The sequence below is a fragment of the Pleurodeles waltl genome, unplaced genomic scaffold (genome assembly GCF_031143425.1).
Source record: "Pleurodeles waltl isolate 20211129_DDA unplaced genomic scaffold, aPleWal1.hap1.20221129 scaffold_86, whole genome shotgun sequence".
Lineage (NCBI taxonomy): Eukaryota > Metazoa > Chordata > Amphibia > Caudata > Salamandridae > Pleurodeles > Pleurodeles waltl.
In genome coordinates, this window is record NW_027150400.1 from 210,457 (window position 1) to 235,593 (window position 25,137).

General features: G+C 48.5%; 2 non-coding genes across 2 annotated transcripts; one reads left to right on the top strand and one right to left on the bottom strand.

Moving 5' to 3' along the window:
• Positions 1 to 7,001: 7,001 nt before the first annotated feature.
• On the bottom strand, positions 7,002 to 7,072 carry TRNAG-CCC (transfer RNA glycine (anticodon CCC)). The gene has a single exon. It is a non-coding gene; the product is annotated as a tRNA-Gly (tRNA).
• A 14,778-nt stretch (positions 7,073 to 21,850) lies between these two features.
• On the top strand, positions 21,851 to 21,933 carry TRNAL-CAG (transfer RNA leucine (anticodon CAG)). The gene has a single exon. It is a non-coding gene; the product is annotated as a tRNA-Leu (tRNA).
• Positions 21,934 to 25,137: the final 3,204 nt, after the last annotated feature.

Sequence of the window (25,137 nt, forward strand, 5' to 3'; positions counted from 1 at the left end):
GCCCCCAACGGCGTTACAAAGGAGGTGAGGTGTCTAGGCTCAGGATGTAAAACGATTTGATGATAAGCCGAGGATAGACCCAACACACTGAACACTTTCGAACCACCCAAACACGACAACTCTTCCGAAATGTTAGATAAAGGTTGGCGATCTACCCATTTATGCTTATTAAAATCTCTAAGGTCTACACACATGCGAATCTGCCTCCCATTGTCCTTCGGTGTTAGGACAACAGGGGCCAACCATTCGGAAGATTCTATCTCTTCAATTACCCCTGCCTTCAATAACTTGTTCAATTCCGCCCTGAGGGGTTCTAACATCAACTTAGGTACTCTTCTGGCTTTATGCACAGAAGGGACTGCATTTTTCTTCAGTATGATCTTGTGCTCAAAATTAGTCAGACAACCCAATTCCTCACTAAACACTCCTGGGAATTCCTTACAAATCTCTAGAGTAACATTCTCATCATTCACCACCATGACTTGGTGTTCAGAATTAGGGTCTAACTTAATTCCCATGTCCCGCTGGTGTCACCAAACTAGAAGATTATTACCCCATTTGGCTACATAGACTTTCCCTATATTGGTCTTATTTTGAAATTGGATATTCATGATTTTGTACCCAATCACTACTATTTTGGCACCACCATAGCTGACTGGGTTAATATAAGGTTTAATCAAGGAGTCAGGATCCTCCCCGAAGATTACTTGCCAGTTTTTTTCACCTACCATGGTGTAGGGAGATCCAGAGTCTGCTAAGACTGTAACTGTTTTACCATCAAGTCTAATAGTGCACTCAGGCATAATTACGGGCCTCTCGTCCACCATTCCAGTGTTGCCCCCAACCTGGTCAACATCATGTTCCACACACAAAACCATCTTGTTAACATTCTCAGTCACCGAATCTATGTTGCATTTGTCATTATTACAGACCCTTGCATAGTGGCCCTTCTTCCCACACTTCCTACACAAAGAATTATGCGAAAAGCAATTTGAGCTATTCGCTGCATGCCCCGTGTTGCCACAGCGGTAACAACGCAGATGCTTAATTTCTCTCCTCTTCTCCTGAGTCGATGCCTGTATCCTATTGTCATTGCCAATTCTTAGTACCTCTTCCTGGACGCGTGGTGCCTGTACCATGCACAGATTTTCCCCTTCTGGGTGGTTCTTCTCCTTGATCCAGTTGTTGGTACTCTCCAACCCTTCAACAATTGCAATAGCTTCCCTCAAGTCGGGGTTCTTCGTCAACAGTTTCTCTTGAACTCTCTTGTTATTTGTGCAAAGCACTAATTGGTCATGAATAAGAGAATCCGTGATATCTCCAAAGTCACAAGTGCACGCTAATGTGCGTAAAGCAGCAACAAAATTACCAACACTCTCAGCGTTACCTTGGGACCTTGCAAAAAAATTGTGTCTTTCCAAAACAACATTGAGCTTAGACTCAAAGTGTGCCGCCAGCATCGCTACAGACATTTCATAGATGTCTCTGGGTTCACCTTCCGCCCCCGATGGTTAGGGTTTCTAGACTATCATAAATGTTCCTGCCTTTGATTCCCAGATTGTGCAATAAAACAGCCTGTTTCCTAGCCGGAGAGAATTTTTCTCGCCCTATGGCTATTAAATAGGAGTCAAAAAGGTTCTTCCAACATTTCCAAGGAAGAATCGGGTCCCCTTTGTCTGATAAAAAAGGGGGTGGTTGAGACGGTTGTACGACGGAATGCCGACTGACAAAACAACGGGTGCCTAAACAACGAGGTCGGAACACCGACCTCGTTGTTACTACTAATGCCTTTACCACGAATGCCTTAACAACGATATTTCGTTGTAAAGGCATTCCTGGTAAAGTCATTAGTAACAGGCACCCATTGATCCTGCATGCCTCACCCCCCCCAACCCCACCCCAAAACCTAAAACCCCCCACCCCCTCCCCTCCCCAAAACCAAAAACGCCCCACCCCCCAACCCCACCCCAAAACCTAAAACCCCCGACCCCCCACCCTCTCCCCAAAACCAAAAATGCCCCACCCCAAAACCTAAAACCCCGACCCCCCACCCCCTACCCAATACCTAAAACGCCCCACCCCCCCAACCCCACCCCAAAACCTAAAACCCCGACCCCCACCCCTTCCCCCTCCCCAAAACCAAAAACACCCCACCCCAAAACCTAAAACCCCGACCTCCCACCCCCTCCCCAAAACCAAAATCGCCCCACCCCCCAACCCCACCCCAAAACCTAAAACCCCCGACCCCCCACCCCCTCCCCAAAACCAAAAACGCCCCACCCCCGCAACCCCACCCCAAAACCTAAAACCCCGACCCCCCACCCCCTCCCCAAAACCTAAAACGCCCCACCCCCCCAACCCCACCCCAAAACCTAAAACCCCGACCCCCCACCCCCTCCCCAAAACTAAAAACGCCCCACCCCCCAACCCCACCCCAAAACCTAAAACCCCGACCCCCCACCCCCTCCCCAAAACCAAAAACGCCCCACCCCCAACCCCACCCCAAAACCTAAAACCCCCGACCCCCTCCCCAAAACCTAAAACCCCCACTTACCTGAGTCGTCGCCTCATCTGCATCGTCCTCCTCAGCCGACACCCTTGTTTGTACCTTAACCATGCATGTTCGTTGTTCAGGACATGCGTGGTTAAGGCACAAAATAACGAAGTTGTGGTTAAAGAAAGCGTTGTTCCGCTTTCGTTAACCAGGACTTCGTTATAAAAAAGTCGGCATAAAGGATGTTTCCCGGTTGAGACATCGTGGGCGTAGCCATAATGTGTTAACAGTAGAGTACTCAATAGATTTTCAGAGAAGGACAAGAATAGTATGTGTAATATTTATAACGTCGATTTCAGAAGCAATCAAGTAGAATCACAAACCCAACTGGCCTGAATTGGGATAATACAAAAAAAATTAACAGACCAGTGTTCAGTGGAGAAGAGGAGACAAGAGAAAAAACAAAGGGCCATATTTATACTTTTTGACGCACAACTGCGCCAACGCAGTTGTGCGTCAAAAAAGTTAACGCCGGCTAACGCCATTCCAAAGCACCATGCGGGCGCCTTATTTATGGAATGACGTTAGCCGGCGTAGCTGACCCACACCAGGCAGCGCCGGCGTAGGGGAAAATGGAGCTTGGGCATCAAAAAATGGGGCAAGTCAGGTCTGAGGCAAAATATTGGCCTCAACCCGATTTGCGCCATTTTTTTTTACTCCCAACCCCCATTGAAATGACTCCTGTCTTAGCACAGACAGGAGTCATGCCCCCTTGCCCAATGGTCATGCCCAGGGGACTTATGTCCCCTGGGCATGGTCATTGGGCATAGTGGCATGTAAGGGGGCACAAACCATGCCACTTATAAAAAAAAAAAAAAAAATTAACTTACCTTAAGTTCCCTGGGATGGGTCCCTCCATCCTTGGGCATCCTCCTGGGATGGGCAAGGGTGGCAGGGGGTGTCCCTGGGGGCATGGGAGGGCACCTCTGGGCTCCTTCCGAGCCCACAGGTCCCTTAACGCCTGCCCTGACCAGGCGTTAAAAAATGACGCTAAAGCGGCGGGACGTCATTTTTTTGGACCCGCCCACTCCTGTGCGCCATTTTTGCACGGGAGCTTAAATAAGGCGCACATGCCTTGGAGTCATTTTTTAGACGGGAACGCCTACCTTGCATATCATTAACGCAAGGTAGGTGTTCACGCTAAAAAATGACGCAAACTCCAAGATCTTTGGCGCTAGATGGGTCTAACGCCAAAGTATAAATATGGAGTTAGCTTTGCGTCGGATTTGCGTAAAAAAAAACGACGCAATTCCGGCGCAAACAGAGTATAAATATGCTCCAAAAATTCTTAACTAGTGGAAAAACATCAATGTGGGAAAACGGTGTGCGGTCTTGTCTTCTGACCGCGTTCAATCATGAGCACGCGCGTGACGTCGTGCCCTGGTAACGCGTCTCATTCAGCACACGAAAAACGCGAGGCGCGCAGAGGAACGCGTGCAGTTACCTCGCTCTCGCGGGCCCTTGAAAAAACAATAAGGCAAAATACCGGGCCCAGAATTGAGGAAACCCCAGGATGTCCAGTGTTCAGTATGTGCCTTCTGGCGCCAGCCGCTCCGCAACACTTGTCCACCGAGATTTCGGTGCCGGTAGGACACCAAGACCAAAACTGTCGCCGGAGTTCTTGGCAACGGTCGCCGAGACTCTGGATTGTCCTGCGTTGCGCTCACTGGGACTCAGGGTAAAGCAGCTGAAAAGCTGGGACAGTCACCGCTCCGACCACTTCCTTGAGACCTAGCCAATGTCGGGCACAGGATACAGCCTGACCAGTCATCGGTAGAACTGGTACGCACCACTCCGACCACTCCCTTGAGGTCCAGCCAATGTCGGGCACCGCTCTCCTGCAGGTAAGGATCCGTGGGTTCTGGGTTGGTTTTACCTCGTCGCCAGTGTTAAGATGCTGAGACAATTGATTTCAATAAGGGAGTTTTATTCAAGGTAACCAACCCACAGCAGCATTCAACCGCCATGGAACCCACCCAGCTTCACGTCAATACCTGGAACACCAGTGTCATCGAGGTTCCAGGCTCCCCATGCTGGAACACCAGTGCCAACGAGGTTCCAGGCTCTTTAACATTCCCAGAACAACACAACATACTTTTTCTCTTTTTTTGCAGCGCGATCTCGCTGGGCAGATGTCAAGCGTTTTGCATGACATCGACCCTGTTACATAGTTAATTGCACCTTTGCCGGTTACATAGCTAATTGCACTTTTGCCGATAGGTTTCGCTATGAGTGAACTGTAGCAGTGCGATTGCGCTCTTTTTTTCTATTTAATGATGCAAGAAAAATCCAGTTGGGAGTTTACAACTGCTAATAGCTCTTACTCAGAGAAATTCAAGACCCATTGCATTGCAAATGCTTGTTTCTTTTCATACTGGAACTGATTCCAAACAGGCGTAAAGATTTGTGGATCTTCCATGTTTCGTTGTTGGCAAGAGCTGTCGATAAGTCTTTTTGATGTTGAAGTTATCCAGGAGGATCATGTCCAGAACTGTTCATCTGAGAGTGGTATTGGACTTTGCAAAGAAAGAGGAAGTCAGATGGTGCCTTTCTAGTTTATAGACTGTGTTGGACTACTATTGGTGCGTTATGCGAGGGGCGTGGTTCAAAGCCTCATACTAGTGTGTTTAAGGGGATCGCCGACCCGCCGCGCAGAAGAGGAGAAACCTCACGCTCGTGAGAATGCAAGGAAAAAGGCACACCGCGTGATCGGGAAAGGGAAAAGGTCCTTGACCCCGCGGGTGGCTTAACTGCACAAGAGCAGGACCCAAAGCGTGTCCAAAATCACAGGCCCAGAAACCGAGCGCCGTTCAGCCCTGCTCCCGCTCCGCTGTCCTAGTACACACAATAAAAAACAATACAAGATAATTGTTTTAATGAGAGAAAAATGTGACTTAACTCCGGCTGTGCAGCAGCAAATAAAGAGAAAGGACAATTGTTATGGTGACTCTTACAGTGAGGGGCTAACCTGGGATGTGTCAGGCTGGACTACAGGTGTTCATGGGAGTTGTAGTTTTTCATTTTCTGTAAACATATTGGCTGCTGTTTTTATTGAATGTAAAGAAAGAGAAGCATAATCCTCGCCTCCGTGTCCTTAATAGAATTGAAAATTCTTGATGTGGTAGCTACAAATTTTTTGTATTCCTGTCGCAAAGCTAGAACATTTTGTATCCTCTGCATTACTTTATGATGAGTCTAAATTGCCATTAAACAAAATTCCGATCCTCACCAGCAGGGACATTAATCACCAGTTATCTTGAGATTTTGATAGTTTCATGAAAATTGCTGGACGCACAAGGAAGTTCGCCCACTTTTAAGGTATTTTTAAACACAGCGCCCCCACCAAAGTCAGCGCCAGGTGCGGCTGCACCGGTCGCACAGCCCAAAAGCCAGCCCCGGCATTGGTATTGCCCTGTTTGTATTACTCGTCATTCTACGAAGCCACTGGAACATAGGCATCCTTATTTAAACAACTGGTTGTTTGCTGTGAGATTTAACCATCCAGGCAGTTAGAATTAATTTGCCCCTTTCAGGGTTTATTTTTAGGGATGGGAGGATTTGCAAACAGTTTACATATGGAATAGGTGTAATTTATATGAGAATTATGCCTATTCCGCCAAGTAAGCTTGTGGGGTTGTCTCTGTCCAGGAGCCATGCTCTAGTACTGAATGTCACGCGAGATACATGCTCAGTGCATCTCCCTGTGTATTTTTAAATTTACAAGATGAGCATCTCTAGCACAAGTCACGGGGCAGCAGCAACATTCTAGGCTCTCAGGTCCGCAAACTATTTCTCCTGCAAACCAGTTTCCTGAAAGCAAAAATTGCACGAACTGGAAGCACAATTTAAAAATACTCAGGATTACACCTCAAAAAGTCTGTCTCTGTGCACTGTTCAGCATCAGTCACACATCACCTCTTGCAGGGTCACCGCGGGCTCTAAAATGAACTCCTGACCCCCGCCCGGTTGTCCTCTAGGGCAGGATCTAAACAGCTGCTCACGTTTGTGGATTTAAAGATCTGTAAACATTCCTCACGCTCCTCTCCGCCTGTGGATATAAATGCTCAGCAGCTCTTGAGATTGAGGGGCTTCTCCTCCTCTCCGCCCCTTCTGGGGGCTGATCTTGGAAGCTCCGCGGTTCCCCTCAGCAGCTCCGCGGTCCCCCTCAGCAGCTCCGCGGTTCCCCTCAGCAGCTCCGCGGTCCCTCTAACACCGACCCTGCGGTACCCTGGGGGTCCACGGGCTGCACTAATCGACGCGGCCACAGAAGAGGGTAAATCTCACTGAGTGAGAAGATATCTTTAGTTCTAAGTTAAAACCTGGCTCATGTGTACTTCGTTATCAAAGCAACATTGTTTTTCCTCCAAGATAAAAAAAAATCCCAACCGTACATTTTAAAATAAACTTATTCAAGTGTTAAAAATATCTAAGTCATGAATAAAATACGTGCGCCAGCCGGGAATCGAACCCGGGTCGCAAGAATGGGAATCTTGCATGATACCCCTACACCACTGGCACGGATGGTCATGGAGTAGCACTTGCAGTCTGTCAGCTCTGGCCGGAAACTGCCGCAACTTAGTGTTTTTTCGGTACAATTATTGACTTGTACATGGATTGAAGTCTCTGACACTCTACTAGGCGCTAGGAAACTACTCACAATTCATACCTTTTTTAAGTGAAACAAGGAAGCAGATTATTTATCTATTTAATTACGTGATTTATGAAAGTGGATGAACTGAAGGAAGTTTAGAACAAGCACCAACGTGGACACTGACGTAAACAAACATATAAGTAACAGAGGACAGTGCACTTATGGACATATTGAAGATGTACACCTCTAGTAGCAAGACAAGGCGATGCTCTGCCTTTACAGTGTACATAAACTCCGTGCACCCGAATTTCAAATGTGGATCTTATAGAGGCGACGATAGAAAGCAGCAACTGTACATACGTCCGTATATTACACCACCCATCACACGCTGCAGATGTAATCTGCTCCTGAAGTTACATCCTACATCTCACAATGATGACAAGGACCAGTCACAGCATAGCGCCTCCCTTCACACAAGAATTGACAACACAGTCAAAACAATACAGCCGACGATAAAACATGTAAATGACTACTAGCCAAAAATAATATGTGTCCTAATTTCTCAGGCTAGTCCCGTGTCAGCCCCCTTCTCACTCCAGAGATTCACCCATCAGGGACCCAAACCTGGATTTCCATTTCAGCCATTAACAAAAAGAATATTGGCAAAGCCAGTAAGTCACTCCTATGAGACAAAAGCTGTTGGCTTTGTCAGTGCTTATCCATGTTGTGCAGCAGTGTGACTGCCCTGCAGCGGGGTGTAGGAACCAAACCCCCCCCCAGTGTTCAGAGGCACCCCGGGGGCCACACACACAGGAGGAGGAAGGGAAAGACCGACGAGGATCACAACAACCACATATACCACAATTACTGTAGTAAGCACAGGATACATCAAACAGAAGGGAAGACAGAACAGGCAGAACCATGCTTACCTGGCAGCAGCACACGTCAGCCTTTACGTCCATGTAATATTTAATATAATTCAGAGGAAGTTAATTTCCAAGGGGAGAAAGTAGGGAAGTCCCAACTACCATTCAATCCTTGGCCTCTCTTTCATGGACACTGCTTCAATTGGTTGATGCAAGATTTCAGTGTCTATGTCCATATTATTTATACCCTCTTTGCAATGTGCAACTGCCACATGTACTCGGTGTGCCCATTCCGTTCTTGGCCTCTTTGAATGTAGCGCACTGTGCGTGCCCTTCCCATTGTTACCTGAGGCAAAGTGCGACGCGTGCTCACGCTGCGCTGCCATGCCTACTGCGCCTTGTAGCAGGCGCTAAGCACCTCACTTAGAAGTTGGTTGAAGGTTACTCATCACAAACCTGACAGATATCCTGTCCACCCTATTACAAGTGCAGTACACACAGTGTTCACACTTAAGACAACTTGTCAGCCAGTGATCCCCGGGCATATGTGAAATTGGATAATTCATCAGGGCCGAAGGTGATAATTATTATAATCAATGGGAAGATGCAATCACTGAAGCCTTTCTCCCTCTTATTGCTGCTCACAGGTCGAGTAAAACATCAGGTGCAGCCCAGACCCTCTGCCAAGTGGTAATTTCAGAAGCCATTTATAGGTCACCAGGGGTCACAGCCGCGACCCCTGGCTTGCCCCTTGCGACACCTTGCAAAGAGGGGGCAGCTCTCCTGCAATACAGGGGCAGCTCATCCTTTTGGGGTTGCTTGTGGCTCCCTCTCCTTGTTTTCTCTCATTCGTTTATTACTCCGATAGTGACAAGTATTCGTCTATTCACTGTTAATGTGACTGAGGTAAGTCTATGTGGCCGCTGCTTCCTCGTAAATAAGGTTTGTGAAAGGTTTGATTTTTTAAAAATACAGCATGTTTTTTTCTAGGAAAACAGGCTGCATTTATATGAAAAAGTATTGTGCTATTGAAAAGCAATCACAGACTTGTGGTCTGCTGACCTCAGCAGGCCACCATCCCTGTGCTGGTAGCAAATCGAAGTGCATTGTAATTTGGGGCCTGCAACATGCATATTAATGAAGTTGATTGGATTCTGAATCACTATGAATGATGTTCTTGCAAATCAACTTATTAATACACAAGTCGATTTTCAAAACCATAATCAATTCAGTGAAAGTCAGTGTGCAGTTTGTGACACTTTGACTGACTCAGCTCTTATGCATGTACCCGAGGTCCTATGTCTCCTAGCAGCAGGATCATGACTCAGCAGTCACCTCTGCGTGAGCTTCGATTCTGTGTGTGCTGATGACAGGTAGGATAATAATAGCTCTTGATAAAATCCAGCATCAACGTGTTCAGAATGTATTGGATGTGGTAATTACTGCACACCTACAGACTTTATCAGGGCCTCATACTTGAGACAGGGCGTCTTGTATGGAGAAGGGAGACTCGCAGCAGACCACAATGGCTACCTAGATCACAACTCCAGTTACATGAAAACACACAGTGGAGGTCCAAACTGGCACCGAGCACACCACCCTTCCTTTCAATCTGCCACGCACCCTAGCTCAGGAGTATGTGTGTGTGTGTGTGTGTGTGTGTCTGTGTGTGAGACATGGATCCTGACTGGGGACTTGTGACATCCATGGGAGTGCGCAAGATATAACTTATCTCCCCTAATAGAAACAAAAATGCAGAATACAATTGTGGCACAGTTCATCGTCTAGGATTGGTGAGGCGTTAATCTATAGTGTCCTTCTCCCGATCCGGGAGGATCACCTTGGACATGGGAAGATTGGGTTGTGGGTGGGTCACTGGCCAGGGTCACTCTCGGGGCGTTAGTCTAGAGTGTCCTTCTCCCCATCCGGGAGGATCACCTTGGTCATGTGAAGATTGGGTTGTGGGTGGGTCACTGGCCTGGGTCACTCTCGGGGCGTTAGTCTAGAGTGTTCTTCTCCCCATCCGGGAGGATCACCTTGGACATGGGAAGATTGGGTTGTGGGTGGGTCACTGGCCAGGATCACTCTCGGGCGTTAATCTATAGTGTCCTTCTCCCGATCCGAGAGGATCACCTTGGACATGGGAAGATTGGGTTGTGGGTGGGTCACTGGCCAGGGTCACTCTCGGGGCGTTAGTCTAGAGTGTCCATCTCCCAGTCCGGGAGGATCACCTTGGACATGTGAAGATTGGGTTGTGGGTGGGTCACTGGCCAGGGCGGCTCTCAGGGCAACAAAGAGCTGAGGTTACTGCCATTAGGTGCCAGCACTCAGTGTGATCTAGATGGGTTCATAATTCCAGGTTCAGTAACAATCCTCTTGAACTTTGAACTGTTCGTTGTCACACATTCCCCTTATTACTGTGCAGTTACCCCCATGCCCTTTCATTTGGTTAGAGTCCACAGAACACCTTCAAAAGTTGTGCAGAATTTTCTTCCATGGTGTCGGATACAGCTTTTTATTTTATTTCACATTCTTTGTTCCCAGACTTGAGGAAGGGTTGTAATCAGTAGCCATCCTTCAGTGGTGGGAATGGTGCAACTGAGTGCTTAGTTATTCAGCACAGAGGTAGGAGCACACCAAGGAGAGCAGCAAGGGGGGATTGTGTCACATGCACAAAAAGCTCCAGCTCTTCCTGTTGTTCTACTCTGGTTCTCATTGTCTTCTTGAGAGTTTGGACTAGCCTTGTATGTATGTATGTAGTATGTGCAAATCATTAAGTATGTAGTATGTGCAAATCATTAATCTGCCAAAGGCAGTGGAGCGTTGTACTGCAGTAACTGCAAGGATATAGCCAACAACTGATTGAGAGGTAGCTGTTTTGTGGACTGTTACCGTATCCTGAGGTTGTGTTATTTAAAGAGGTGCGTCTTCAACCATTTCTGGAATCAGAGCATGGTTGAGGGGGTCCACATTGACACAGATGAATTGTTGCAGATCCTGGGTGCATAGATGGAAAAGGCTGGTTATCTTAGTTTTTACATCCTTACACTGATTCGTCTGCAGTCTGGTGGTGTCCTGGCTGTGGGCGTGCCAAGAACCGCCAGAGATGGTGAGTTTCTCAGCCAGAAAGACTGGGGTGCTGATCGCGATGCTTTGTAATTGATGCAACTGGTTTTGAAGATGGTCCAGGCCAGAAAGAGGATACAGTGGAGATCAATGATGATGGGGGTCATGTCATGATTTTTCTTCAGAGCCTGGATGAGATGTCTTGTGGCCTCTTGGATGCCCTTGTGGGGTAGGCGGGAGCAGAGTGTTATCTGAGAGGCCCTGAGCAGGGTGTTTCCTCTTCCAGATACAAGAGTACAAGGGCTAACATTGGAGTTCTGAAATTACTTTCTGGGAGAGCTATTTTCACTTTCTTCAGTAGAGAAAGCTGGTACCAGACCATATCTGACTTAACATTGGGTGTAAGATGGCATTTGAAGCTGTCAAGCTTCATGTTATTGAGCCAAATTTGTACTATTTTGTGTTAGCTATTTTTGCAAATAACAGAAATTCTGTCTTGGTGGGTTCAGCTCCAGATACATTCTGGACCTCCAGGTATAGATGAGGTGCAGTCAGTGTGTGAAACAGTGGATTTCTGGAACAGAGCAGACTTTCAGCTAGAGTTGTGTATTGTTTGCATATAGGTTACTTCTGATGCTATTATCAGTGAGTAGAGCCTCAAGGAGTGCCATGTACAGGTTTAAAATGACAGCGACTGTATGGTATGTTGCGGGACTCTGCCGGTGATAGGGATCTTCTGTGACCTGCAGGTGTCCCTGTGAGCTTATGGGTGTTGGTTGGAAAGGTAGGAGGAGAACCAGGAAAGCACATTGCTAGTGAATCTTATTCAAGGCTTCAGAGTGTGGGCGATGGTTGAGTGGTAGACAGTGTTGAAGGCGGCTGGGATGCCAGAAATATGAGGAGGCAGGGTCATCTTCATCTCTGGTCACAAGGGTATTGTCTATGATGTGTATGGTGGCTGCCTCTGTGCTGCTGCATGTGCTGAAGCCTTTCCACCAGAAGTGGTAAATGTTTGGATCTATAAGTATTCAGCAATATCAGTGCCCTGGAAAGTTAGGCCATTGGCTGTTTTGACTTTGTGGGGCAGTTTATGCAAACCCCAGATTTTCTCCAATTTAAGGGCTACCTGTGCAAATCAGTGCAGTTCAACATTCTGCAGCTTTTGATCACCATCAGTAGCTGATGCTCATGTCTGGAGTTGTCTCCCTTGTCGTAGGTGCAGTGAGGGGTAGTTGTTTGCAGTTGATGCTCATGTCTGAGGTTGTCTCCCTGGCGTAGGTGCAGTGGGGAGTCATTTTTTGCAGTTGATGCTCATGTCTGGGGTTGTCTCCCTTGGCGTAGATGCAGTGAGTAGTTTTTTGCAGTTGATGCTCATGTCTGGGGTTGTCTCCCTTGGCGTATGTGCAGTGGGGAGTAGTTTTTTGCAGTTGATGCAGATGTCTGGAGTTGTATCCCTTGGCGTAGGTGCAGTGGGGACTAGTTGTTTGCAGTTGATGCTCATGTCTGAGGTTGCCTCCCTTGGAGTAGGTGCAGTGGGGTGCAGTGGGGAGTAGTTGTTTGCAGTTGATGTTCATGTCTGGGGTTGTATCCCTTGGCGTAGGTGCAGTTGGGAGTAGTTGTTTGCAGTTGATGCTCATGTCTGGGGGTGTCTCCCTTGGCTTAGGTGCAGTGGGGAGTAGTTGTTTGCAGTTGATGCTCATGTTTGGGGTTGTCTCCCTTGGTGTAGGTGCAGTGGGGAGTAGTTGTTTGCAGTTGATGCAGATGTCTGGCGTTGTATCCCTTGGCGTAGGTGCAGTAGGAGTAGTTGTTTGCAGTTGATGCTCATGTCTGGGGCTGTCTCCCTTGGCGTAGGTGCAGTGGGGAGTAGTTGTTTGCAGTTGACGCTCATGTCTGGGGTTGTCTCCCTTGGCGTAGGTGCAGTGGGGTGCAGTGGGGCGTAGTTGTTTGCAGTTGATGCTCATGTCTGGGGTTGTCTCCCTTGGCTTAGGTGCAGTTAAGAGTAGTTGTTTGCAGTTGACGCTCATTTCTGGGGTTGTCTCCCTTGGCTTAGATGCAGTGGGGAGTAGTTTTTTGCAGTTGACGCTCATGTCTGGGGTTGTCTCCCTTGGCGTAGGTGCAGTGAGGAGTAGTTGTTTGCAGTTGATGCTCATGTCTGGGGTTGTCTCCCTTGGCGTAGGTGCAGTGGGGAGTAGTTTCTTGCAGTTGATGCAGATGTCTGCCGTTGTCTCCCTTGGCGTAGGTGCAGTAGGAGTAGTTGTTTGCAGTTGATGCTCATGTCTGGGGCTGTCTCCCTTGGCGTAGGTGCAGTGGGGAGTAGTTGTTTGCAGTTGACGCTCATGTCTGGGGTTGTCTCCCTTGGCGTAGGTGCAGTGGGGTGCAGTGGGGCGAAGTTGTTTGCAGTTGATGCTCATGTCTGGGGTTGTCTCCCTTGGCTTAGGTGCAGTTAAGAGTAGTTGTTTGCAGTTGACGCTCATGTCTGGGGTTGTCTCCCTTGGCTTAGGTGCAGTGGGGAGTAGTATTTTGCAGTTGACGCTCATGTCTGGGGTTGTCTCCCTTGGCGTAGGTGCAGTGAGGAGTAGTTGTTTGCAGTTGATGCTCATGTCTGGGGTTGTCTCCCTTGGCGTAGGTGCAGTGGGGAGTAGTTTCTTGCAGTTGATGCAGATGTCTGCCGTTGTCTCCCTTGGCGTAGGTGCAGCGGGGAGTAGTTTTTTGCAGTTGATGCAGATGTCTAGGGTTGTATCCCTTGGCGTAGGTGCAGTAGGAGTAGTTGTTTGCAGTTGATGCTCATGTCTGGGGTTGTCTCCCTTGGCTTAGGTGCTGTGAGGAGTAGTTGTTTGCAGTTGATGCTCATACCTGGGGTTTTCTCCCTTGGCGTAGGTGCAGTGGGGTGCAGTGGCGAGTATTTTTTTGCAGTTGATGCTCATGTCTGGGGTTGTCTCCCTTGGTGTAGGTGCAGTGGGGTGCAGTGAGTGTTCTTGGGGCCACAGGCTCCAATACCCACACCTTCTGTCCTGGTTGGTACTGAATCAGAACAGCCTTCTGGTCATGCCATTGCTTTTGGAGCTCTTGGCTGGCCTGAAGGTTTTTACTGGCCTTTTTCATGTACTCAGCCATTCTGGATCTTAGGCCAAGTACATAGTCCACTATGTCTTGTTTGGGAGCTTTTAAAGGTTGTTCCCAACCCTCCTTCACAAGTGTTAGGGGACCTCTTACAGGGTGCCCAAATAGGAGTTCAAACGGGCTGAAGCCCACTCCTTTCTGGGGTACCTCCCTGTAAGCAAAAATGGGGCAAGGTAACAGGACATCCCATCTCCTCCTGAGTTTTTCAGGGAGTCCCATTATCATTCCTTTGAGAGTTTTATTAAACCTCTCTACCAGTCCATTAGTTTGTGGATGATAAGGTGTGGTGAATTTGTATGTTACACCACATTCCTTCCACATAGCCTTCAAGTATGCAGCCATAAAGTTGCTACCTCTGTCTGATACAACCTCTTTTGGGAAACCCACCCTGGAAAAGATTCCCAGGAGGGCTTTTGCCACTGCAGGTGCTGTAGTGGTCCTTAGAGGAATAGCTTCAGGATATCTTGTGGCATGGTCCACAACCACCAAGATAAACCTATTGCCTGAAGCAGTAGGAGGGTCAAGGGGGCCAACTATGTCAGCCCCTACCCTTTCAAAGGGAACCCCAACCACAGGTAGTGGAATAAGGGGAGCCTTTGGTGTGCCACCAGTCTTGCCACTGGCTTGGCAGGTCACGCAAGACTTACAAAAATCTTTTGTGTCCTCTGACATCCTAGGCCAGTGAAACAGGGGGGCAAGCCTTTCCCATGTTATGATCTGGCCCAAATGCCCAGCCAAAGGAATGTCATGTGCCAGGGTTAGGAGGAACTCTCTGTACTGCTGGGGAATGACAAATCTCCTGGCTGCTCCAGGTTTTGGGTCCCTTGCCTCTGTGTACAAGAGGTTGTCCTCTCAGTAAACTCTATGTGAGTCACTGACATCCCCATTTTGCTGCTTGACAGCTTGCTGTCTGAGACCCTCTAATGTGGGACAGGATTGCTGTGCCACACTCAGCTCTTCCCTGGCAGGCCCATCTCCACCCAAAAGCTCAGCAGTGTCTGCTGCCAGCTCATCTGGTGAAGGTTCTGCACAGGGAGGAGATTCTTCTTCCTCAGAAGGAGAATCATCTGTAGAGGGAGGGATAGTGGGTAAGGATTTACCCTTGCTACCCCTAGCTTTAGGGAACACTTGGTCCATTGTTCCAGGATCCAAGTTACCCTGTCCTTTTTGCTTTTTGGCCTGAGCCCTTGTCAAAGCAAAAATATGCCCAGTAATGCCCAGCATTGTTGCATGGGCCTCCAACTCCACTTCTGCCCAAGCTGAAGTCTCTCAATCATTTCCTAGTAGACAGTTTATAGGTAAATCTGAAGCAACCACAACTTTCTTTGGACCAGTAACCGCCCCCCCAAGTTGAGATTCACAACAGCCATGGGGTGGCTAAGAGTGTTGTTATGAGCGTCTGTCACTTGGTACTGGTGACCAAGTAGGTGTTGTTCAGGATGTACCAGTTTCTCTATTACCATGGTAACACTGGCACATGTGTCCCTGTAGGCCTGAACCTCAACACCATTTATCAGGGTAAGTTGCTTATACTTATCCATATTAAGGGGACAAGCAACCAAGGTGGCCAAATCAATGGCACCTTCAGAGACTAACACAGCCTCTGTGGTCTCCCTAACAAGACCAACCCCAACAAAATTACCAAAAGTGAGCCCAGCTTCTCCCTTGGATTGGCTATTAGTAGGTTTGCTCCCACCACCACTGCTATTACTAGGGACACTAGAGTTTGCAGTAGGGGTTGTGGTAGTGGGAGGTTTGGTGTTTTTCTTTGGACAACTGGCATCAGTTGTCCAATGGCCTTTGACTTTACACAAATAACACCAAGGCTTTTTAACTTGATTTGAAGAGGATTTGCACCCACCACCCCCACCAGAGGATTTTTGTGGGCCTGATGAAGACTCATTTTTAGATTTGTCCCCACCCTTGTCAGAAGACTTACCATCCTTCTTCTTGCCTTCCTTGTCACCCCCTGTATGAATGTTTCTGTTCACTCTTGTTCTGACCCATTTGCCTGCCTTCTTTCCCAATTCTTGGGGAGAGGTCAGATCTGAGTCTACTAGATATTGGTGTAACAAGTCAGACACATAGTTATTCAGAATATGCTCTTTCAGAATAAGATTATATAGGCTTTCATAGTCAGAAGATGTACTGCCATGTAACCACCCCTCCAAGGCCTTCAATGAACAGTCAACAAAGTCTATCCAGTCTTGTGAAGACTCTTTTCTGGTGTCTCTGAACTTAATCCTGTATTGTTCAGTGGTTAAGCCAAATCCATCCAAGAGTGCATCCTTCAAAACTGCAAAATTGTTAGCATCACTTTCTCTAACAGTAAGGAGCCTATCCCCACCCTTTCCATTGAAAGATAGCCACAATCCAGCAGCCCACTGCCTTTGAGGGACCCCCTGTACCATACAGGCCCTCTCAAGTGCAGCAAACCACTTGTTAACGTCATCCCCCTCCTTGTAAGGGGGAACTATCTTGTGCAGATTCCTGGAATCATGCTCTCTCACTGGATTACTATCAGGAATACTGCTGCTGCCACCATGGGGTCCTAACCCCAATCTCTGTCCTTCTCCAGGTCTAGGGATTCCCTGTCTAGAGCCAGCTGTTGCTGTTTAAGCTTCAGTCTGGTCTCTTCCACTCTCAACTTTTTGAGTTCCCTTTCTAACATGTTGTCTTCGGGGTGGGTGGATTGGGAATGCTTGGACACTGAGGACAAATTGGAAACAACAGAGGGAGATCTGTCCCTAACAGCTTGGACTCTAACAACCTGGCCTCCAGGAAAAAAAACATCCCTACTATGATGGGAGCTTCTATTACCACCAGCATTGCTCTGAGGTCTGCTGAGGGGCAGATTTGGAATAGAACCCTCCACACCTCCCTCAAGGGGTTCCCCTGAGTCAGAATGGGAGCTATCTACTAACTTCTCAGTTGAAGTGCCTGCTAGGGACTTATCATTCTCAATGAGCATGTTAAATAGAAATTCTCTTGAAGGGTTCTTTCCTATCACTAAACCTCTATCAATGCAGAGACTCCCTAGGCTCTTGAAGTTTAAATTGTCAGAAGTTGTATTGACCATTTTAAGAGCAGTTCCTACATCAGACATGATAGAAGAAGGTTTAGAGACAGTGAGAAGAGAGAAAAAGTTTCAGGACTTTTAAAAGAACAGAAAAAAAACACTTTTTCAAACGTTTTAAAACTTTTTAGAGGTTTTGGAGTACTTTTCAGCACTTAGTAGAAAGTGTCAGAGAAGAAAGCAACACTTTTTGGTTAGGTGTACATACTCTGAACTTGTTTTGTATATTATTCTTTTATGAAAAGTACACAATGACAATGTGGTAAGTAGTTACAAGTACTTATCCCACCGCTGCACAACCAATGTAGGAGGCTGGCCTGGCTTGTAGTGGGTACCAGAGGTACTTACACCTTGTGCCAGGTCCAGTTATCCCTTATTAGTGTAGAAGAGGTGTTTCTAGCAGCGTAGGCTGATAGAAGGTAGCTATGGCAAAGCAGCTTAGGCTGAACTAGGAGACATGTAAAGCTCCTACTATACCACTGGTGTCATATGCACAATATCATAAGAAAACACAATACACAGATATACTAAAAATAAAGGTACTTTATTTTTATGACAATATGCCAAAAGTATCTCAGTGAGTACCCTCAGTATGAGGATAAGTTATATACACAAGATACATGTACACAAACCAAAATTATGCAGGTAATAGCAAAAGGAAGTAATGCAAGCAATGTAAAGTTACAGTAGATTGCAATAGGAGCACATAGGTATAGGGGCACCACAAACCATATACTCCAAAAGTGGAATGCAAACCACAAATGGACCCAAAACCTATGTGAGCTTGTAGAGGGTCGCTGGGACTGTAAGAAAACAGTGAGGGTTAGAAAAATAGCCCACCCCAAGACCCTGAAAGGTAGGTGTAAAGTGCAACTACAACCCCCAGAGAGCACAGAAGTCGTGATAGGGGGATTCTGCAAGGAAAACAAACACCAGCAATGCAACAACAGTGGATTTCCGGACCTGAGTACCTGTAAGACAAGGGGACCAAGTCCAAGAGTCGCGACAGTGTCGAGAGTGGGCAGGAGCACAGGAAATGCCAGCTGGCGGTGCAAGGAAGCCGCCACCGGATGGAAGAAGCTTGGTGTTTTGCAAGAACGAAGAGGACTAGGAACTTCCCCTTTGGAGGATGGATGTCCCACGTCGTGAAGAAGCTTGCAGAGGTGTTCCCACGCAGAAAGACTGCAAACAAGCTTTGCTAGCTGCAAGGGTCGCAGTTAGGGTTTTTGGTTGCTGCTGTGGCCCAGGAGGGACCAGGATGTCGCCACTTGGATGAGGAGACAGAGGGGGTGTCCAGCAAGTCAAGGAGCCCTCACAGAAGCAGGCAGCACCCGCAGAAGTACCGGAACAGGCACTTGGAAGAAGAGTGAACTGGAGTCCATGCGAAGTCACAAAAGGGAGTCCCACGACGCCGGGGGACAACTCAGAAGGTTGTGCACTGCAGGTTAGAGTATCGGGGATCCAGGCTTGGCTGTGCACAAAGGAAATCTTTGAAGAGTGCACAGGAGCAGGGGCAGCTGCAAATCACGCGGTACCCAGCACTGCAGTCTAGCGTTGGGAGGCAAGGACTTACCTCCACCAAACTTGGACTGAAGAGTCACTGGACTGTGGGAGTCACTTGGACAGAGTTGCTGAGTTCGAGGGACCACGCTCGTCGCGCTGAGAGGGGACCCAGAGGACCGGTGATGCAGTGTTTTGTTGCCTGCGGTTGCAGGGGGAAGATTCCGTCGACCCACTGGAGATTTCTTCAGAGCTCCTGGTGCAAGAAGGAGGCAGGCTACCCCCAGAGCATGCACCACCTGGAAACAGTCGAGAAAGCCAGCAGGATGAAGCCATACAAGGTTGCTAGTAGTCGTCTTGCTACTTTGTTGCGGTTTTGCAGGCGTCCTGAGCAGTCAGCGGTCGATCCTTTGGCAGAAGGTGAAGAGGGAGATGCAGAGGAACTCTGGTGAGCTCTTGCATTCGTTATCTAAAGAATTCCCCAAAGCAGAGACCCTAAATAGCCAGAAAAGGAGGTTTAGCTACCTAGGTAGGAGGATTGGCTACTAAGAGAGGTAAGAGCCTATCAGAAGGAGTCTCTGACGTCACCTGCTGGCACTGGCCACTCAGAGCACTCCAGTGTGCCAGCAACGCCTCTGAATCCAAGAGGGCAGAGGTCTGGGGCACACTGGAGGAGCTCTGGGCACCTCCCCTGGGAGGTGCAGGTCAGGGGAGTGGTCACTCCCCTTTCCTTTGTCCAGTTTCGCACCAGAGCAGGGCTGGGGGATCCCTGAACCAGTGTAGACTGGCTTATGCAGAGATGGGCAGCATCTGTGCCCATCAAAGCATTTCCAGAGGCTGGGGGAGGCTACTCCTCCCCAGCCATCACACCTATTTCCAAAGGGAGAGGGTGTTACACCCTCTCTCAGAGGAAATCCTTTGTTCTGCCTTCCTGGGCCAGGGCTGCCTGGATCCCAGGAGGGCAGAAAACTGTCTGAGGGGTTGGCAGCAGCAGCAGCTGCAGTGGAGACCCCGGAAAGGCAGTTTGGCAGTACCCGGGTTCTGTGCTAGAGACTCGGGGGATCATGGAATTGTCTCCCCAATGCCAGAATGGCATTGGGGTGACAATTCCATAATCTTAGACATGTTAAATGGCCATGTTCGGAGTTACCATTGTGACGCTATACATATGTCGTGACATATGTATAGTGCACAAGTGTAATGGTGTCCCCGCACTCACAAAGTCCGAGGAATTTGCCCTGAACGATGTGGGGGCACCTTGGCTAGTGCCAGGGTGCCCACACACTAAGTAACTTTGCACCCAACCTTCACCAGGTGAAGGTTAGACATATAGGTGACTTATAAGTTACTTAAGTGCAGTGGTAAATGGCTGTGAAATAACGTGGATGTTATTTCACTCAGGCTGCACTGGCAGGCCTGTGTAAGAATTGTCAGATCTCCCTATGGGTGGCAAAAGAAATGCTGCAGCCCATAGGGATCTCCTGGAACCCCAATACCCTGGGTACCTCAGTACCATATACTAGCGAATTATATGGGTGTATCAGTATGCCAATGTGAATTGGTGAAATTGGTCACTAGCCTGTTAGTGACAATTTGGAAAGCAGAGAGAGCAGAACCACTGAGTTTCTGGTTAGCAGAGCCTCAGTGAGACAGTTAGCCATCACACAGGGAACACATACAGGGCACATACTTATGAGTACTGAGGCCCTGCCTGGCAGGTTCCCAGTGACACATAGACTAAAACAACATATATACAGTGAAATATGGGGGTAACATGCCAGGCAAGATGGTACTTTCCTACAGGTGCCCCAAAGTTAGGATGTGCACTTGGGATCTCAAATTATCACTTCCACACGAACAATAGCGCTGCGTCCAGCCACGGCTCTCTTGCCCCTCAGTCCTCTAGGATATTCTGAATTCTACCTCTCTGCACGTCCCTGTTATACAGAGAAAGGGAGACCAAAGCACTGCTACTAACCCCTTAAGCAAATCACAAAGTAATAGTTGTTTGTTAAAGCGCAAGACCGGAAATAATAAAAATGAATAAAAACAGTACTTACCCATGCTTCCTTGTCCTCCGCCCCATGTTTCTTCTTGGATGCAGTCAGCGTGAGTCCTCCTGGAGTCTCAGCCGACTCCCCTCCGCAAATCCCAATGCTGCTCTCATGCTGCTGATAATGTTAGCAGCATGAGGGAAGTGCCAGGATAGGTTGAAGCGAGCTGCTTTGGCCTGGGCCTGCTCTCCACCCAGCTGTCTAAGAGAGCTGAGTAGAGAGGTTTAAACTGTGCATATCAGGCTGACCGTTGCAAGACAGTCGACCAAAGTGACATGCGCAGTGTAAATTGGAGAAGCCAGCAGCGTTGCTCCGTGCAGCCAATCAGCAGCTATAGCCCCGCCCAGCGCTGTCGCTCAGCTCGGCTGAAATAAAAAATTAAATGACAATGAAATCTCTTCATTACAGTTTTATTTTTCATGGTTACTGCGCTGTCAGCAGGGGGGATGATGTTCTTCTGCCCTAAGGGAGGAACTGCCCCTGGGCAGGGGGTGAGGAGCAGTGCATGGCACAGGTGTTTCAGCAACTTATGATTTCTGGTACCGTGAAAACAGAGGCCAAGCGCGCCAAGCTTTCTTTAAATGGGCCACATAGGCTGGGCCTGGCTCGAGTGAGATGTGTGTGTGTTGATGCCTGACTGGTGACGTCAGGTGTCAGTGTGTTTGCACAAGACATGGCACCTGATATCCAAGAGCATCATCTAAGAACCTGTTCATCGAGGACCTGGGGGAATGGGTCAGTCAGGACAGAATGGAATGTAAAGTGATTGGCAGGCGTGCCTCACCTAGGTATGCCACCTGGGGTGCCAATCCTGAGGGAATTATTTTTCCCCTCCCACCGCTTGGCTGCTCCAGAGTAACAAAATGTAAACAAATATCTTGCATTTTATTTGGAAGAAAGACATCCCTGTTGGTATCCCGGGGTTCAATTATATTTTGAAGTGCCATAACATACAGATGTCACAGAAGAATCAGCACACAGTGGCATATCAGTATTAGTGATCTTGGCAAACAGGTGTTATGTGTCAGGATGGCCGAGTGGTCTAAGGCGCTGCGTTCAGGTCGCAGTCTCCTCTGGAGGCGTGGGTTCGAATCCCACTTCTGACATCACCTTTTGATTAAAACGTCTTCTTCTTTGTTTTAGCAAAACAAACTTTGCATTAACAAATACTAGCAAAGTGAAACAAGTAGCAGAACTTTTAATCTCCATTGACGAAGCTATAAAATCTTTTTAAACAAAAGTTGCTTTTTCCGATTTTTTTGCCATATATGTAAAAACGTGTACAGTGCGTCATTTGCCCCCAAGGAAACAAAACTTCACGGTGAGATTTCGAATTTCCTTTATTTACCCTTCACGTGTTGGTGTTTTTTTTGTTTTACAAAGTTGGCGCCATTCACATCACACCCCGTCAGCTCCCTTCATGATCATGTCCCTGACCAGCCACAAGATGGCGCTCGATGATAAAATACTTCACCGAAAGGTCCCTCTCACTGCATAGTCCGGACTGAGTGACCGCGGGTGATCTATCACTGGAACTGACGTGAAGCGGACACACCTTAGACGTGCTGTGCAGGCCGCAGGTCCTGAACAAAGCAGGGGACTGATTACCATAGATCACCTGAAACGACTTCACATAAGTGCCTGCGCGAATGTCACAGGGAGTGATCTCACGCTCAGGGGCGTAGGAAGTGTGGGGGACGCGGGGGATTTGTCCCCCCCAGATGTTGGAGTGGGGGGGACACGGAGGACAAGGGTGGGGGGGACGAGGGGACAGAAGAATTTTCCCTTCTCTTCTGTAATTCGCAGGGCCATTAGCACTTGAAAGCGCTCCCTACACTGGCCCTGCACTTGGCCTGTGACCTGCCCCCAGGACACTCGCCCTCTGCCCTTTTGTTGTGCTGCAGCACAAGGGATTCTTTCTCACCTTGCTGCCACAGCTGCCTGCAGTCTGCACTTCTGAGAGCAGAGGGAGAGGAGAGGCCCTTTGTTGATTGCTGTCTGCATCCCGGCCCTCCTGAGCCCTTCCCTTCCCTTCCCTTGAAAATCTATCCCTGAAGACAGCAGCAAGATTTGAGAAGGTAAGGAGGTTTGGGTAATTCAATAAAGTATTGCCAAGTAACTCCCTTTCTTTTTAAGTCCAGTGCTGTGTTGCAGAGTACCTCCCTTTCTAAAAACAGCATTGTTGAGTTACTGTGAGATATGAGCCGGGCAGGCTTTAGCGCGCTAGTGGCACCCTGTGCGCCAGTGTTTGTAAGGGCCCCCGTTTCTGTCGCCTCTCTCTCACTCTCTTCTCTCCTCTGTCTCCAGCTTGCCTGCCCTAGTGCTAATTATTGTCCCCTAAGTTGACATCCTGTCCCCCCAACATTTCGGTCCCCTGTCTCTCCCTCAGCCTTCCTGGTATTTGTGAAAGCCCGCTCTAAAGGCCAAGGGCCGTCTGTAAATCTCATTTCCTGCCAATGGCCTGTGGATGCGAAGCCAGCACTGTGGCAGCTCACAGGCTTTACAGGACTTCACAGGCTGTGGTGGAACAGAGCCTGGCACTGCTGGATAGATGGCGGAGAGACCAGCACACAGCACGGGTCCCAGGAAGAACCAGATGGCCTGAGAGATGGACAGGGCTAGGTAAGGCAGCAGGGCCGGCTCTAGGGCGATGCAACCGGTGCCGCTGCACCAGGTGCTGACTTAGGGTGGGACACTGTGTTTGCAAGTATATTGTGACTTTAAAAGCACCTGCTTGGTGTTCCTTGCCACCAACAGTTTTCAGGCAACAATAAAAATCTCAAGATAATTCAGGTGATTAATGGTCTTCCTGGAGAGAGATTGAAGTTTTGTCTAGTCGGAGTTTTGAATCATCATAACGTACAGGGTTACTATGCCTGCTACAAAGAACATCTACATGCAGATCACAAAGTCTATATAATGTGAATAGGTCACTGGGTTACTGCTTTTGTCAGATGCAGGAAAGTACCATCTTTTTGACATGGTTACCCCCACTTTTTGCCTGTTGTCAGTATGTTTTGACTGTGTTCACTGGGATCCTGCTAACCAGGACCCCAGTGCTCTCTCCCATTAAATTTGTTTGCTTGGACCACACACACCCCACTTTTGGCATATTGGTGCCTCTTATAAATCCCTAGTATTTGGTACCCAGGGCATTGGGGGACAAGGGATCCCCCATGGGCTCCAGCATGTATTATACCACCCATAGGAGCCCATGTAAACTGTGTCTGCACGCCTGCCATTGCAGCCCGCGTGAAAAGGTGCATGCACCCTTTCACTTCAGGTCACTGCACCATGTCATTGGTAGGCCCTCCTAGCCCAGAGGGCAGGGTGAAAGTACCTGTGTGTGAGGGCACCCCTGCATGAGCGGAGGTGCCCCCACGAACTCCAGTTCCATTTTCCTGGATCTCGTGAGTGCGGGGACGCCATTTTACGCGTGTACTGGACATAGGTCCCTACCTATGTCCAGCTACATAATGGTAGCTCCGAAGCTGGGCATGTTTGGTAACAAACATGTCAGAATCATACCCCAATCCTATTGTCAGTATTGTTTGTATGATTCCATGCACTTTGGGGGCTCCTTAGAGGATCCCCAGCATTGCTCCTATCAGCTTTCTAGGGTTTTCCGGGCAGCCCACGCTGCTGCCACCCCTCAGACAGATTTCTGCCCTCCTTCTGCTGCTTGAGCAGCTCATGCCCAGGAAGTCAGAACAAAGGATTTCCTTTGGAAGAGGGAGGCAACACCCTCTCCATTTGGAAATAGGTTTTACAAGGCTTAGGAGGGGTAGCTTCGTCAAGCTAATGGTATGCTCTCAAGGGCACATTTGGAGCCCTCCTTGCATAAACCAGTCTGTACCAGTTCAGGGACCTCAGCCCCTACTCTGGTGCGAAACTAGAAAATGGAAATGGGCGTAACCACTCCCCTGCCCATCACCACCCCAGGGGTGGCCACTTGATTCTGCCATCTTGAATCCAAGGTGGGCAGAGGCCTCTGTGAGCATCTGAGTGGCCTGGCAGACGACGTCACAGCCCCCTCCTAGGTGGTCACTCTGCTAGGTGACCAATCCCCGTTTCTGGGCTATTTAGGGTTTTCCTCTTGGATGGGTCCTCAGATTCAATGTGCAAGATTCCAGCAGGACTCCTCTGCAACGTTTACTTTAACTTCTGGCCACTGGAACCGCAACTGGACTTCACAGGAACCTACAATCTGCAGCTCCAGCAGCGACCTCACCCTTCAACATTGTTTCTCCAGCTCCTTCCAGCAACTGCAACATTAGCCCAGCTGTGCTTCCTCTGAGGGCAGCAAGTCT